Genomic DNA, 16977 nt, shown 5'->3' on the forward strand with positions numbered 1-16977 from the left:
TTGTAACCTCTAAGTCATTTACATGTAATCCAGACTACTAGCAAATCTACACATGCAGAGAAGAAACAATCTTCACAATCAAACTTCTCCAACTCTTCTTGCTTTACAAATGAAGAAACTGAGGTTCAAGCAGCAGAGCCAAATTATGATAGGTAATATACTTAGTGATATTGAGACATTTTCCTAGTGCAAACCTACATCTTTGACCTTGGGGGCTTGTTTACTAGTTAGGGCAAAACAAAAAGGGTGAAGCACATACCATTATTGGGACACAGTTGCTCGGTAGGGCATTTGCCTTGCACACAGCCAATATGGCCCACTCGAGTTCGATTTCTCTGCCCCTCTCAGAGAGCCCGGCCAGCTATTGAGAGTATCTGGCCCGCACGGCAGAGCCTGGCAAGCTACCCGTGATGTATTCAATATGTCAAACACTGTAACAACAAGTCTCAGGATTGAGACGTTACTGGGCCCGCTCGAGCAAATCGATGAACAACGGGAGGACCGTGATCGTGATCTATCTGAATTTTAGGTTTAAATGAGCATCCTATATTATATATAGCAAAACAGCTTGAGTTTGAAAGCTTCTGCTATGTAGTATATTGAAAATTTGAAATGAAGAAACTGAGGTTCAGGCAGCAGAACCAAATTATGATGGGTAATATAATATGCTTTGACTGATTTACAGCCTTTATGTGCTTAACCAGCAACCTTAGACAAAATTGATACCAAATTATGATAGGCAATATACATGTATTCAATAAATACATGTCATTGATTGTAAAAAGATCCAAATTTTTCTTTCATGGCTATGTTTTTATTCAAAAAAGTTGGTTATAGTACCATAAATAGAAGAAAAGTTATAAACATAATTGAGGGTGTGTGAGCATGCAATTAAAAATGCTGAATTCATCTGATAATTCCTACCAGTGAATCATCATGGCTCAGTTAGGGAAAGGGGTAGGAAAAAAAGCACTAGGACCTTAAAAGATGTGTTAAGGCACTCGAAATACTTTGCATAATATTTTTTGCCTGAACTAAAAATTTCTAATTCTCTTCTAAGAAACATTAATAATTGCTTAAGAAAATGAAGTCTGAAAAGAAAAATTAGCTAAGCTGTTAAGCTATTCAGAATTCATCCATTTATATATTCATTTATTCTATAATCATTATTCCTTTTCAAACCCATGCTTTATCAAGATAAATATGAAATCTACTCCAGAGAAAGTTTCAATCTCAAATAGTTGCTGGAGCTAGTCTAATAGTTCCATATCCATTAATATCTATGTTTTAATAGTCATTGCTTCTAGATTAATTTAATGTCTTTCATCAAGACTGGTTGGTGTGTTTATGTAGTAAACGTGGCCAAAAACCAAAGCCTTGTTTTTGTTCTCATGTCTTTGGCAGTCTTTCCAAGTTCAACATGACCCAATTCTGGAAATGGGGAATGAATGAAATGTTCTCTGGCTTGATTTTTGTCTAAGGTGGCTGGTTAAGCACATAAATGCTGGAAATCAGTCAAAGCATATGATATCGGTAGCTGACCTGGTCTCTATATCTATGCCTCTTTCCCCCTTTTTTTTAAAATAAGAAATAATAAAATGTCTACCTCGTAGCCCTTTTATGAGTTGGAAAGAATAGCTCTGTTGTAGATAGAATTGTATAATGCTCAAATCAGCTTGATGTAACCATTAATTGGTATTTAGTGCCTTCTGGCTTCTGTTTGCACCTTATGCCATTACTTTTTCATTTACTCTATTTGAAGCTTTTGTGTGGTTCCAACACTCACTTTTACTTTGAATACTCACCTTGGGATTTCCATAACTGTCCTCTCTTTAGTCACAGGTCAGCCTCAGTCCCGGACAAGTCTTCAGCATTCTTGTTTACAGAAGAATGTAACTTATCAAAGAGAAACTCTGTCTAGCCTTTTCCCCTACCCTGTTTCTTGATTCCAGATGATGTGCAGCTGGAATATTTGCTGATTGAACATGATAAACATGATAAAATATTTAAAATTGAGGAGAACCTTTTATTTTTTACCCTAGACTAGAAGAAATAATAAGTTTATATGCTAGATATTTTAAAAGAAAGTCTCAGAATGGGGGGCTGGAGCGATAGGGCATTTGCCTTGCAGTGGCCGATGCAGATTCGATTCCCAGCATCCCATATGGTCCCCTGAGCACCACCAGGAGGAATTCCTGAGTGCAGAGCCAGGAGTAACCTCTGTGCATCTCCGGGTGTGATCCAAAAAGCAAAAAACCAAACCAAAACAAAACAAACGGTGTAAACTCAAAAAAGACAGCAGTGGCAGAGGCTCTATCTCTCCTGCCAGTTCCCCCACCCCGAGGAGGTCGATGGCAATGGGAAGGCGAAGGAAGGAACGAGGGTCAGGCTGGTTGCAGTTTATTCCAATCCCATCTCCATTCTCCTCTGCTTCTCCTCCTGCTCTTCCTCTTCCATGTTACTTCATTCTCTTCCTCAATCCTCCTTCATTCTCCTTCTCGCTCTGAAATCTGGATCCCCTTTCTCCTTCTTCTGGAGTCTGGATTCTGATCCCGTTTTCCTTCTCCTCTTGCTCTGGAGTCTCGATTCTGATCCCCCAGCCCACTCTTACAGTACAGTTAAATCCCAAAGCATGAGGGGTTGGGGTAACGATTACACATAGGTGTGGTCACAACCAATAGGGGTAAAGTTCTTTCCCTTGGGGAAAGCCGCTTCTAGGACAGATACTCCCTGAGCAGGACGACCCACCTTAGAACAGAATCCCCTGGGTGTGTTTCTCCTTTCCTCGTCCAACAAACATATAAGTATACATAATATAAATCATTTTGTATGGAAACAGTAAGAAATACCTTAAACTTATAGGATTGCTCTCCTAGGGCCATCTTAATCTCAGACTACAGTGCTCAGGCCAGATAGTCTTTCCTATCCCTATCAGGGTCCTAGTCTCGTTGTTACCTTTGGATCATGACAGCATTTGCCTATGATCAAACTCTTAACTTATAGTTACGAATCATGGCACTTTGGCCCGGCCCATTTTGATTCCAAGGTAGCTCACCACTTGCCCTGGGTCCATTCAGTCCCTCGTCGAGACCCTCCTTCTGGGGTGTTAGGAACCAAGGGAAACTGAGGCTTAAGTCGAGAAAGCAGATGCGCGGGAATGAATAATATTCAAAGCCAATTAAATCTTAATGGTATTCCTGTATCTATACAAAAAGGACATTGCATTAAACTATTCATAAGACATAAGGAGAGGAGAAAGGCAGTATTAACTTACAATACAAGTTCAGTGTCCTAGAAGGATCTGACCTTACAAATTAACAGAGTCTGATTAGGGGGGAAAGCTGATTAACTGGTTGGGGAAGAGAGCATAGAAAAGTGGTTACAGATAAATGAGGAATGGGAGTGACTTGGGAGCACTGTGATGGGTGTAACCTGATAAACCTAAGCTCCTGTGGCAAGGGAGAAAGGACAAATAAATGTTGTCCTACACAAACAGAAAGTCTCAGGATAATCAAACTGCCTAGGAATTCAGGTGTGACATGGACACTACTCCGAACATTTCTTTTCCCACTGCATATGATTACGTGACATCACACACATGATAGGCTTCCCCAAGTCATTAAGATTATTTTTCTGGAAACAGCACTGCTGAGGGACATAAAGATTTCTCATATATGCCTGATTATTAATTTTACAAAATAAAAGTGGCTAGGAGTTTGGTTTTTCTTCTCCTTTTTTTTGTTTTATTTTGATAGATTCTCCCCTCTAGATTTCTCTGTTGGCAATATTTTAGAAGTCCTCTTTTCTATTAAGCCATTCTATTTCTTTTATTTTTTCCCCATTTTTCTCAATGGCTCTCAAATCTGTTTTAAAACCCAATGACAGAGCTTAATTACTCTTATGACCAGGTTTTACAAAAATAGGGTGCTTTTATTTTGCTTGTTTTTGTTGGTCAGTATAGAAAAAATAAAGAAAATGTCTCTGAAACACACTCTGAAAACATTAATATAAGCTTCTTAAATCTTAGTATCATGTACTTTAATAATTTAGAAACAGTCCTTCTTTCTTCTAATGGTACCTCTTCCATTAGCTCTGGCTTTGTGGAATGTTATAAAGAATGAGACCTTGAATTTATTGTCTAGCTACACAATTAATGATGGGATGTTTAGATCAGGGATTACTCCTGGCTCTACACTCAGGAATTAGTCCTAGTGGTGCTTGGGGAACTATATGGGATACTAGGGATCAAGCCTTGGTTTGCCCAGTGCTATGCTACCCACTATATTATATCTCTGACCCGGGAAAGACTTTCTGAACCCTTATTTATCAGTATTAACTTTTAAGGAACTTAAAGGAACTTGGTAGTCAAGCATAAAATACAAGACTTAGCAATAGCACAGTGGGTAGGGTATTTGCCTTGAACACGGCTGACCTGGGTTCAATTCCTTCATCCCTCTCGCAGAATCTGGCAGTCTACTGAGAGTATCCCACCCGCACTGCAGAGCCTGGCAAGATTCTTGTGGCATATTCGATACACCAAAAACAGTAACAACAAGTCTCACAATGGAGATGTTACTGGTGGCCACTCAAGAAAATCAATGAACAACCGGAAGGGAGTGCTACTGTGCTAATCTTACTATACACACTCTTTATCTCTTTTCTATATAAATATTTATCAGTAGATCTTCTACGTAGAGATGTTATATATGCATAAAATAATTCCAGTTGATTCTTTTGGTGTAAACGTTTGACTGAACTGAGCACTATGCTGTAGAATGTCAGTGCAAGAAAAAATAATTTAGGGAGCACCTACAAAAATTAATCTTCCTTAGCCAAAGAGGCCATTGATTCTTTAGGATTAGAACTCTATTCATAAGATCTTTGGCAGTTCTTTGAACTGGTCCTTCGACAATCTTTTCTTCTCTAACCAGGGACAGGAATGACAGATGTGTATTCTCTGAAACATTTATGAAGGCTCTTCACAGATGGTCTCCCTCCTCCTACGTGACTCGGTAGCATTATGGATATTCTTCTCCTTTGAAGTCACATGTAGACATACAGCTTGTTTTTTCCACAAAGAATGTTCAAGTTTTACACCAGGAATTCTTCCTTTCTCTTCTCCCTCTCCTAGTCTCGTCTGGCGGTGCTCCACAAAGGGACTGCTCTTTTGACCTAAGTGAGGGCAGTGATGACATGGTGGAGGAAATATGGCAAGTATGGTGGATAAGAGACAAATGAACTTGTTGTTACAACATCATCTAACTATTCTGCCTGAAAGGCTTTTCCAGAATCATCCCCTTTATCTTTTCAGTAGTTCATAATTTTTGTGTTTTATGTTTTAGTTCATATTGTTTCCAGGAAATTCTTCCATACTTCAAAGCTAAAGAACACTGAGACTGAGAAACACTGAGATATTTCATCATGGGAAGAAAAAATTGATACAGAATTGGCCATGTGACACTGATTTCAAAACAAAATTCATCTCAGGATTTGAATATAGCAAATTGAGATATAGCCACTTCCTTTGCTCTTCAACTTCAAAGAGGAAACAGATTTCTGAATATTTTGATTTTCCTTTTTGAATTATTGAAATAATAAGGTTTGGGATGAAATGTACATTGTAAATGATTATAAAGAAAGATAGAGAATACCACGTCTGTAGAGAAAGCATTGGGGCTGGTGAGTCATGGATTACTGAAATCAATCCTTACTATCATTATGACATGACCTTCATTTTTCACCTGCTGTGGGGCCCAGCTTTCTAATAGCTGGTATTAAAATTACTTCAACTTCTATGGCGTTTGAGCAGGATCTCTCTGACATGAAATTGCTTTTGTTTGCCTGGGAACTCCCCAGAAGACTGACAGCCAGGACAGGATGTAGCCTTTATGGGGATTGAGTAACCATCAAATTGAGGCCAAGATGATGGTTCAGAAGATGCTTGTTCAAACCCTGTGGCATCTAATGAAACCAGGTCTCTCAGAGTCTCAGTTGTACTCTCTGAAAGGTTTTGGTCATCTCCAAAATGTAAGACTGATAAAACACATACAGTTTAAATGTGGGTTAGATTCTTGCACTCATGAGCATTGGTGTTCTTCCACTTATGTTGGACACTGAGTAGTACTTCCTGCTAACCTCAAAAGAACTTTGGCTCTGAATCAGCCCACACTCCCTCCTGTGCTTGTAGATTAAAGAGACTTTGTTGCTTGAATCTCAGAGTATATGTCAAGGAAAGAGTAGAAAACGTATCACTTTGTTCTTTAACATAATTCCCCCCCCCAAGGAAAAAAACCACTTTAATTTATTAGTGGTGGTGGTGGTGGTGGTCATGTGTGTTTAGGAATTTACAAATGCTGAAAAGATAATAGAGCATTTTGCTCAGTTGACTCAATAGAATATAGTTCATTATTCACTTTTAAAAGAACAAGAAACTATAAGATTCACCAAGATGTATATGGGTCCAAAAGATATATATGGAAGTTACTGGGGAGTAAGGTAGACTTTTGTAACTTGCAAATAAATGCCAGTTATTGACAGCCTTATGTGTCAATCAGTTAAACAGTTTTTTAAGACATGCAGTATTTTACTTTATAAAATTTGGTTTTGGACCACACCTGGTAGTACTCAGGGCTTATCTCTTGCTCTGTGATCAGGGATCTCTCCTGGTAGTGCATGGGAGGCCCTATGGAGTTCTGAGAGTTGAACTGTGGTTGACCCCAGGCAAAGTCAACCCCAGGCAAGGTCGGGTTGGCCACATGCAAGGCAAGAACTCTTTTCTCTTTAACTATCCCCCAAGAAATGTAGCATGTTAAAGAAACAAGCCTTGTCTTATATATCAAAACCAGAAAATTGTTCCTATTTCCTTCTCTACTACCTGACATGGGATGGAGCGATAACACAGTGGGTAGGGCATTTGCCTTGCATGCGACTGACCCAGATTTGATAACTCCACCCCTCTCGGAGAGCCTGGCAAGCTACCGAGAGTATCTTGCCTGCACAGCAAAGCCTGGCAAATTCCCCGGGACGTGTTCAACATGCCAAACACAGTAACAGCAAGTTTCACAATGGAGATGTTACTGGACCTGCTTGAGCAAATGGATGAAAAACGGGAGTACAGTGCTACAGTGCTACTACCTGACATATCCAAACTTGTTCTGCAAGTCTAAAAATAAGAATTTCTAGAGAAACTGTAATTACAGAAGCTTCATGGACATTTATTTCTATTTTTTATCCCCTTTACACTAGGCTGCATGATCTCTAAGGAATTCCAAGTCACCGAGCACTAGGTTCGATTAAATATATACCCAGAAAGTAGAAACACTTCGTCCATGTACAAGTAGACCAGGGATAAATTTTTTTTTCTGACTTTGCCCTTCATTGTAAAGTCTTTAAGAAAAGAACAAAAGAACGAAGAAAAAACATAATTGTGTCATAATAGAGTATCATGATCCTGTGCTCATTTTAATTAACTTTGTAATCCCATAAGAGCCATTCAACTCAGAAAATTCTATCATAGCTTATTTCTGGTTGATAGTAACTTGGAGATTGGTTTGTTTATCTCCTGGGATCTAAGATATTACACACAAGGGATAGAGTGTGCCATTAAAAATTAATCATTTTGAAATATAAAACATTATTGAAGCAGTGCTCTTGTTCTAAAAATTTATTAGCTGGTTGACACATAATCATTACACACATAGTCATACTGGCTGTTTGCATTTCATACTAAATACTTCTCATTGTTTTCTCAAAGTTATTATTAGAACTTAGCAAGAGCTCAGCCTGTGTTAAAGTAGAATAATGTGTTGAGGCACATGGGCTTGACATCATTGGTTTCCCATAGACACAAACATTCTGGGATTTATGAACGAATGCAACAACGGAGAGACTCAAGAACATAATGGCAAAGAGCAAAGGTTCTGATGTGAACGAGCCTATGCTGGAATGACCTCCTGAGACCTTGTGTTATGAGGCTCCCTGCTCTTCTCTTTCTGTAAGGAGTAGGTGGAACCAGGTTAGCAATAGTTTTCTGTCTAGGGTCAGGGTCTTAGTAAGTTTGGGCTGCTGTAGCATAGCTGAGGTGTGTGTGGAGTGTGGCTTCATTGTCAGATTATTCAGGGCTCTTCAGTCTCAGACTCTGAGATCAGGCTGTAGTGTGGTTGGGTTCTTGTTGAAGATTCTCTTCCTGATTTAGAGATACCAACCTTCTACCTTTCCTTACATGGGGGCAGGATAAGAAGGGATATAGGTAGAGAGAAAAGGAGGAAGAAAGATAGGGATGGAGAAATGGGAGGGGAGAAGGGGAAGAGGCGAGATAGAGGGGAAGGGTATGGGGGGAGAGAAGAGGAGAAAAGGGGAGAAAAGAGGAGAGGATATAAGGATAAAGGAGGGAGGAGAAGGGGAAGGAAGGGAGAGAAGAGTAGAGGGTAGAACATAGTAAGAAAGAAGAAGAAGGAAGGGGAGGGGAGAAATGGGGAGGGAAGGGGAGCGGGGAGGAGAGGAAAAGGCAAGAGAGGAGAGGAGAGGAGAGGAGAGGAGAAGAGAGGAGAGGAGAGGAGAGGAGAGGAGAGGAGAGGAGAGGAGAGGAGAGGAGAGGAGAGAAGGAGGGGAGGGGAGGGGAGGGGAATATACTTGGAATCTATCCTTACAAAGACCAGTTCTTTATGGGAGTTCTTTGCATGACCTTATATTCAGACATAATTACATCCCAAAGGCTCAATCTACAAATATCACATCAGGGCTTAAGGTTTATGAATTTGGATGATACACATTCAGTCTACAATAGCCAGTTAGTATTTGGTTGTAAAGCTTTGTGAGTCACAATCTTTATGGCAACTTCTGCACACAGCCTTTGATCTACTAAAAGCAGCCACAGAAAATATATAAGCAGGTGGGTATGGCTCTATTCCAGTAAAACATTAGACACTAAAATGCACCGTTCTCATAATTTTCACATGTCCCAAAACATGCCATATGTTTTCATTTTTAATATTTGAAAATAAAATAAATATTATTAACTCAGGGATAATTTAGAAACTTTTGGCAGCCACATTTTATGCTTTCCCTCTGAAAGACTTCTAAATCATTTCATAAGGGAAAACTGGAGGAGCATCTGCCTGAAGTTTTTTTTTAAATAAATATCTTCTATAAGTATCTGAAATGATAGCTATTTTTCATTAGATCTTCTAGTGTTACTATAATAGACTACCATGAAGAAAAAATGTGATTACATGGGAAAATAGTTGAAAGCACTTTGCACAGGTACATGAGGGTTGGTGCGTGAGGGATTGTTAAATGTGGTGTTCACTGGCATTGAACAGAGGCTGAGTCCATATTCAGTGCCAATTTGTTCAGTTCAGACATCAAGACAAGTCTGAGATGTTCAAGGGAGGGTAGGGGCAGATAACTTCTAGAGCAACCTCCAATATTGACCAAGAAATGGAGAAAAGTCGAAACAGTCTGAATTAAAATAAAATTCTTCGATGCCAACACTGGTTGCTCCTGTTCTTTCGAATGTGTTCCAGTCTCTGTGGTGTGAGGTGTTATCTCATTGCTATTTTTTTTACTGTTTTAATTCCTTTATTTTTTTCCCTTTATTTCTTTTTTTATTAGTGAAACACCATGAGGTATAGTCATAGACTTACAAAATTTGTGCTTGGGTTTAAGTTATTCAATGATCAAGAACCCATCCCTCCACCAGCGCCCATCCTCCACCACCACGGGTCCCAGCACCCCTCCCATCCCCAGTCCCCCCATCCCACCCTGCCTCTGTGGCAGGACACAAATCGAATTCCATTTTGTTCTCTGTCTCTCTCCTTTTGGATCCTGTGGTTTGCAAGAGAGGCATTGAGTGGCAATCATGTTTGGTCTATAGTCTACATTCAGTGTGCTTCTTCCATCCTGGGAGGATCCTCCAAACACCCTTTATTTGGTGCTCCCTTCTCTATCTGAGCTTCCTATTCCCCTAGCACATGTGGCTGGCCTCCAAGTCATGGAGCAAAATTCCTGGTACTAATATCAGCCACTCCTGGATGTTAGTCTCCAATTTTGTTACTTTATGTTCCCCAGATGAACGCAATCTTTCTGGGTCTATCCCGTTCTTTCTGACTCATTTCGCTTAACATGATACTTTCCATGTAGTACCACTGGTATGTAAATTTCATGACTTCATCCTTTCTAACAGCGACTTAGTACTCCATTGTGTAAATGTACCAGAGTTTCTTTAACCAGTCATCTGTTCTTGGGCACTCAGGTTTTTTCCAGGTTCTGGCTATTGTAAAGAGTGCTGCAATGAACAAACAAGTGCAGATGTCATTTCGACTATACTTTTTTGCCTCTCTGGGATATATTCCCAGAAGAGGTATTGATGGGTCAATGGGAGATCAAATTATAATATTTTGAGAATCGTCCATACTGTTTTCCAAAAGGGTTGGACCAGTTGGCATTCCCACCAGCAGTGAAGGAGGGTCTCTTTGTCGCCACATCCATGCCAGCACCAGTTGCTTTTGTTCTTGTGGATGTGGGTCAGTCTCTGTGGTGTGAAATGATATCTCATTGCTGTTTTGATCTGCATCTCCCTGATGATTAATGAGTGATGTAGAGAATTTTCTCATGTGCCTTTTAGCCACTCGGATTTCTTCTTTGCGAAAGTTTCTGTCCATTTACTCACACCATATTTTGATGGGGTTGGGTGTTTTCTTCTTGTGGAGTTCAACTAGTACCTTGAATATCCTTGTTATCAACCCCTTGTTGGATGTGTATTTGGCGAATATCCTTTCCCATTCTGTAGACTTTCTTTGTATTTTGGCTACTGTTTCTTTTGAGGTGCAGAAGCTTCTTAGTTTAAGATAGTCCCATTTGTCTATTTCTGTTTTCACTTGCTTGGCCAGTGGCGTGACATCTTTGAAGATACCATTAGCTTCAATATCATGGAGGGTTTTGCCAACTTTGTCTTCAATGAACTTTATGGATTCTGGTCTGATGTTGAGGTCTTTAATCCATTTTGATCTTACTTTTGTGTATGGCGTTAGGCAAAGATCTGAGCCCACTTTTTTGCTTGTAGCCGTCCAGTTTTGCCAGCACAATTTGTTAAAGAGACTTTCCTTGCTCCACTTCACTTTTCTTGCCCCCTTATCAAAGATTACATGATCATATGCTTGGGAGGAGATGTCAGTATATTCAACCCTGTTCCATTGGTCTACAGTTCTGCCTTTGTTCTAGTACCTTGCTGTTTTAATTATTACTGCTTTGTAGTAGAGCTTGAAGTTAGGGAGGTTGATTCCTCCCATTTTCTTTTTCCCAAGAATTGCTTTAGCTATTCGTGGGGGCTTATTGTTCCATATAAATTTCAGGAGTGTTTGCTCCATTTCTTTGAAGAATATCATGGGTATCCTGACAGGGATCACATTGAATTTGTACAGTGCTTTGGGATGTATTGCCATTTTGACTATGTTAATTCTCCCCATCCATGAGCAGGGGATATTTTTCCATTTCCTCATGTCCCCTTTTATTTCCTGAAGTAACATTTTGTAGTTTTCTTTGTGCAGGTCCTTTACTTCCTTAGTTAAGCTGATTCCTACGTACTTGATTTTCTGGGGCACAATTGTGAATGGGATTGTTTTCTGCATGTCTCTTTCTTCTCTTTCACTATTTGCATATAGGAAAGCCATGGACTTTTGGGTATTGATTTTATAGCCTGCCACATTACTATACAAGTCTATTGTTTCTAGGAGTTTCTTGGTAGAGGTTTTGGAGTTCTCTAAGTATAGTATCATATCATCTGCGAATAGTGAGAGCTTGATTTCTTCCTTCCCTACCTGGATGCTCTTAATATCTTTTTCTTGCCTAATCGCTATTGTAAGTGCTTCCAGTACTATACTGAACAGTAGTGTAGAGAGTGGGCATCCTTGACTCGTCCCTGATCTTAGGGGGAAGGCTCTCAGTTTTTCCCCATTGAGGATGTTGTTTACTGTAGGCTTGTGGTAGATGGCTTTAACTATATTGAGGAAAGTCCCCTCTATCCCCATTTTGGAGAGGGTTTTCATCATAAATGGGTGGTGGATCTTGTCAACTGCTTCCTCTGCATCTATTGATATGATCATATGGTTTTTATCTTTTTTTATTGATATGATGGATTATTTTGATTGTTTCTCAAATGTTGAACAATCCTTGCATCCCTGGGATGAATCCCACTTGGTCATTGTGTATGATCTTTTTGATGATTTGCTGAATTCTATTTGCTAGTATTTTGTTGAGAATCTTTGCATCTGTGTTTGTCAGGGATATCGGCCTGTAGTTTACTTTTCTTTTGGAGTCTTTGTTTCCTTTTGGTATTAGAGAGATATGGGCTTCATAGAAACTGTTTGGGAGGGTTTCTGTTTTTTTTAATTTCCTGGAAAAGCTTGAAAAGAAATGGCAGTAGGTCCTCTTTAAATGTTCGGAAAATTTCGCTAGTGAATCCATCTGGACCTGGGCTTTTGTTTTTGGGAAGACTTTTGATTACAGTTTCAATTTCCTTGATGTGAATAGGTCCATTCAGGTACTCTATATCTTCTTGATTCAGCTTTGGGAGATGATAGGAATACAGAAATTTATCCGTTTCTTTTAAGCTCTCTTGTTTTGTGGCATACAGACTTTCAAAGTAGTCTCTGATGATCATTTGAATTTCTTTGTTTTCTGTTGTGATATCCCCATTCTTATTTCTGATTTGATTTATTAGGGTTCTCTCTCTCTGTGTTTCTTTGTGAGTGTTGCTAGAGGTTTATCTATCTTATTTATTTCTCGAAGAATCAGCTCTTGGTTTCATTGATCTTTTGGATTGTTTCTTTAATTTCTATGTCATTGATTTCTGCTCTGAGTTTTATGATCTCTTTCCTTCTGCCCAATTTGGGTTCTTTATGTTGATCCTTTTCTATGATTTTGAGCTGTGAAGTCAAGTTGTTTATGTGCATCCTTTCTTCTGTCCTGAGATATGCTTGCAGAGCTATAAATTTTCCCCTTAAAACAGCTTTCGCTGCATCGCTTAAGTTCTGGTAGCTTGTGACTTCATTCTCATTTGTTTCCAAGTATCTTTTGATTTCGTCCTTGATTTCCTTCCTGATCCACTTGTTGTTCAGCATTGGGTTGTTTAATTTCCAGGTGTTTGATTTGGTTCTCCGTGCCTGTGTGTGGTTCACTTCTATTCTCAGTGCATCGTGGTCTGAGAAGATTGTTGATACTACTTCTCTCTTCCTGATTCTATTGAGGTATGTTTTGTGGCCTAGGACATGGTCTATTTTGGAAAATGTTCCGTGCACACTGGAGAAGAATGTGTATTCTTTCTTTTTGGTCTGTAAAACCCTGTATATAGGTCTATAAGCCCTTTCTCTTCTATTTCTTCTTTCAAAGCCAATGTTTCCTTGCTGAGTTTTGTTCTTGTTGATATATCCAGAGGAGAGAAGGTGATGTTGAAATCTCCAGCTACTATTGTGTTGCTAGCAATGTCCTCCTTAAAATCTGTTAGCAGTTGTTTTAAATATTTCGCTGTTTCCTCATTAAGTTCTTATACATTTAAGAGTGTGTTTTCTTCCTGTTCTACGTATTCATTGATGAAGAGAAAATAGGCTTCACTGTCCCTTCTAATCTTTTTCAACGCGAAATTAATGCTGTCGGATACTAGTATGGCCACCCTAGCTTTTTTGAGGGAGCTGTTTGCTTACAGAATTGTTTTCCATCCTTTGACTTTGAGTCTGTGTTTGCTCTGGCTGTTGAGCTGGGTTTCTTGTAGGTAGGAGAATGTTGGGTTCTGTCTCTGAATCCATTTTGCCACTCTGTGTCTCTTAATTGGTGAATTTAGACTGTTGACATTGAGAGAGATTATTGTTATGGGGTTTTGTGTTATTTTTCCTTGTGGGTGTGTTGTGGTTGTAGGGTTTGTCTTATCTTATAGTAGCCCCTTTAGCCCTTTTTTTAGGTTTGGTTTTGAATCAATGAAGTTCTTGAGCTGCTGTTTATCTAGAAAATAGTGTACCATTCCTTCGATTTTGAGTGAGAGTTTAGCCGGACAGAGTATTCTTGGTGAAGCATTCATTTCAGTGAGTTTTTCACTATATCCCGTCATTGCCTTCGGATTTGGAGGGTTTCCTCTAGTATGTCTGCTGTGAATCTAAGGGGTGTTCCTTTGTATGTGATTTCCTTCTTTGCCCTTGCTGCTTGCAGTATTGTATCTCTATTGGCAGCATCAATCATTCTAACTATGATATGTCTTGAAGTGTCTTTGTTAGGGTCTCTTTTAGCTGGTACCCTTCATGCTCCTTGAAGCTGATTGGCTGCATTGTGGACCTCTGGGAAATTTTCAGCAATGATTTGTTTGACCGTGTTTTTTTCATTGGGATTGTTTCCCTGAGCTTCCAGTAGTGCAATGATTCTAATGTTGTTCCTCTTGGAATCATCTGCTAGAACTCTGATTCTCTGTAGAGCTATTTTGAGGTTTGTTGTTGCCTGTTGGTTTGGTGCAGCTGATCTTCCAATTCACTGATTTTCTCTTCGGCTGCAGTCATTCTATTGTTGAGTGAAGAGACTGAGTTTTTCATTTCATCTATGGAATCTTTTAATCATGACACATCTGCTCTCATTTCTTTGCGTAATTTGTCCATTTTTTCTGTCATGTTACTGGAAATCTGTCTGACTGTTTCATTGAGTTGATTGAACATCTTCATGACTTATCTGAATTCTATGTCAGAGAGGTCCCGTAGGTGAGCAGTATCGACAGAGAATTCTGGATTCTTTTCCTTCTTCTCCCCATGTGGTGGGGATTTGAGTTGTTTTTTCACATTGCTGTGTAGGTTGGGGAGTAGGTGCCTTGGGGACTAGGCTCCTTAGTATGACTAAACTGCCTGTGGCAGCGTGAGTGTTGGCCTGCTGGAAAGGCCACGCCCACTTCTAAAGAAGCCACACCCACTGGTGAAGAGGCCACGCCCCCACGAGAACTTGGGTTTGGGAGGTGATCAGCGCAGCGTTTGGAGTGAAGAGAGCAAGGCAGATGCTCCGAGCTGCTTTTCTCCAGGCGTCTGGGAAGACGCCTGGGGTCTTTCAGGGAGAGATCCAAGTCCCGGGTTCAAGTACCAGCAGATGTACTGACCTGGGTCTGGGACGAGATCAGCGCAGCGTGAGGAGTGAAGAGCTCATTGCTGTTTTAATTTGCATCTCCCTGACAATTAGTGATGTAGAGTTTTTTTTTTAATGTGCCTTTTGGCCATTTATAATTCCTTTTTGAGGAAGTTTCTGTTCATTTCTTCTCCCCGTTTTTTGACTGAAACTCAAACATGAAAGTTTTACAAATTTATCTCATGGTAATTCAATTAAAAATACATAAATAAAATTCTTCACCTTGTGATCCTGTAACTTTATAACTGTAAGGTGCCAGCTACCTAACAGGTCAGGTTTTCCACAGGAAACGTATCACACTGATTGGTCTTTGTAGTCAACCTCACGTTCAGTGTATGAGTGAAGAGAGTTCTATGCCTTGTAAAGCATCTCTTAAGTGTAGTTCAGCAAACCGAAGGAAATAATTTGTAGTATTTTTTACTTTAAGGGCTTAAATGTTAAATATATGGTGATTATTTTTTATTTGCTTCTTACACGTTCCTGCAAAGTTAACCATTATTATACTTGCTATTTGAAATGTCAGGGAACTAAAGGTTTATTACTGCCTTTCTCACAGGATGAGTTTGAAGTAATCGATTTTTTCCCCCAAATACCAATCCAGCTAGGCATCTAAAGTTACTATTAAGACATTTTTATTTTGCCAACTGGATAAAAATTTAGTTATCTTTACAATATATTTATAAAATATTTAAAGGTTGGTTGGATATTTTTTCTATTATATCTGAATTTTTCTGTTCAGAGCTTGTGATGACATGAGAAACTCAATTTGACTTAATTTTCCCAACCACCCTCAATCCTGCCCTCTTAGCAGGCCCCAATGATTTATTTTATATTGTTTATTATCACTAAATGGCTAATGGAATGATTTAAAAAAATACTTCAGTAAAAGAAAATTTGTGAAATTTGTTGTATCTCAGCATGGGGCCATTAAATCCTTATTTAAGGGTTTATTAAGCTGTTGTTGCTAGGTAAGCCTTCTGTGTTAAGGCTGGAGTGATAGCACAGTGGTAGGGCATTTGCCTTGCACGCAGCCAACATGGCCGACACGAGTTCGATTCCTCCGCCCCTCTCGGAGAGCCCGGCAAGCTACCGAGAGTATCTTGCCCACACGGCAGAGCCTGGCAAGCTCCCCGTGACATATTCGATATGCCAGACACAGTAACAACAAAGTCTCCAATGGAGACGTTACTGGGCCCGCTCGAGCAAATCGATGATCAACGGGAGGGCCTTATTAAGCTGTTATTGCTAGGTAAGCCTTCTGTGTTAAGGTGTCTGTTAGTTGAGATAAGTTGACAATACGTTCCCATCCAATCTGATCTGCTCCTACTAGGATGTTAGTATTGTCAATATGTTGCATGGGCGCCAATGTAGCTATACACTCCAGAAGATCCAGGATATGTATCAGAATATTGGACCAGAGGCATGGTGGCAGCTGTTGGGGTGTATGTGTGGCTTCTGGGCTTTTTTCTTTTTTTTTTTTCCTTTATTTTATTTTATTTTTTTTAAAGTTGTAGATTTACAATTTTTTGTGCTTTGGTTTCAATTATACAATGATCAGATACCCATCCCTCCACCAGTGCCCATTTTCCACGACCATGGATAATATCCCTCCCACCCCCATCCCCCCCATCCCCCCTGTCTCTGTGGCAGGGCAATCCCCTGTGTTCTCTCTTTCCTTTTGGGTGTTGTGGTCTGCAAAAGAGGCATTGAGTGGCAAACATGTTCAGTCCATAGTCTACTTTCGACATGCATCTCCCCTCCTGGGAGGATCCTCCAAACATCCTTTATTTGGTGCTCCCTTCTCTATCTGAACAGCCCTTTCCTCTAGGATAC

The sequence above is a fragment of the Sorex fumeus genome, unplaced genomic scaffold, assembly GCF_029834395.1.
Source record: "Sorex fumeus unplaced genomic scaffold, SorFum_2.1 ptg000072l, whole genome shotgun sequence".
NCBI lineage: Eukaryota > Metazoa > Chordata > Mammalia > Eulipotyphla > Soricidae > Sorex > Sorex fumeus.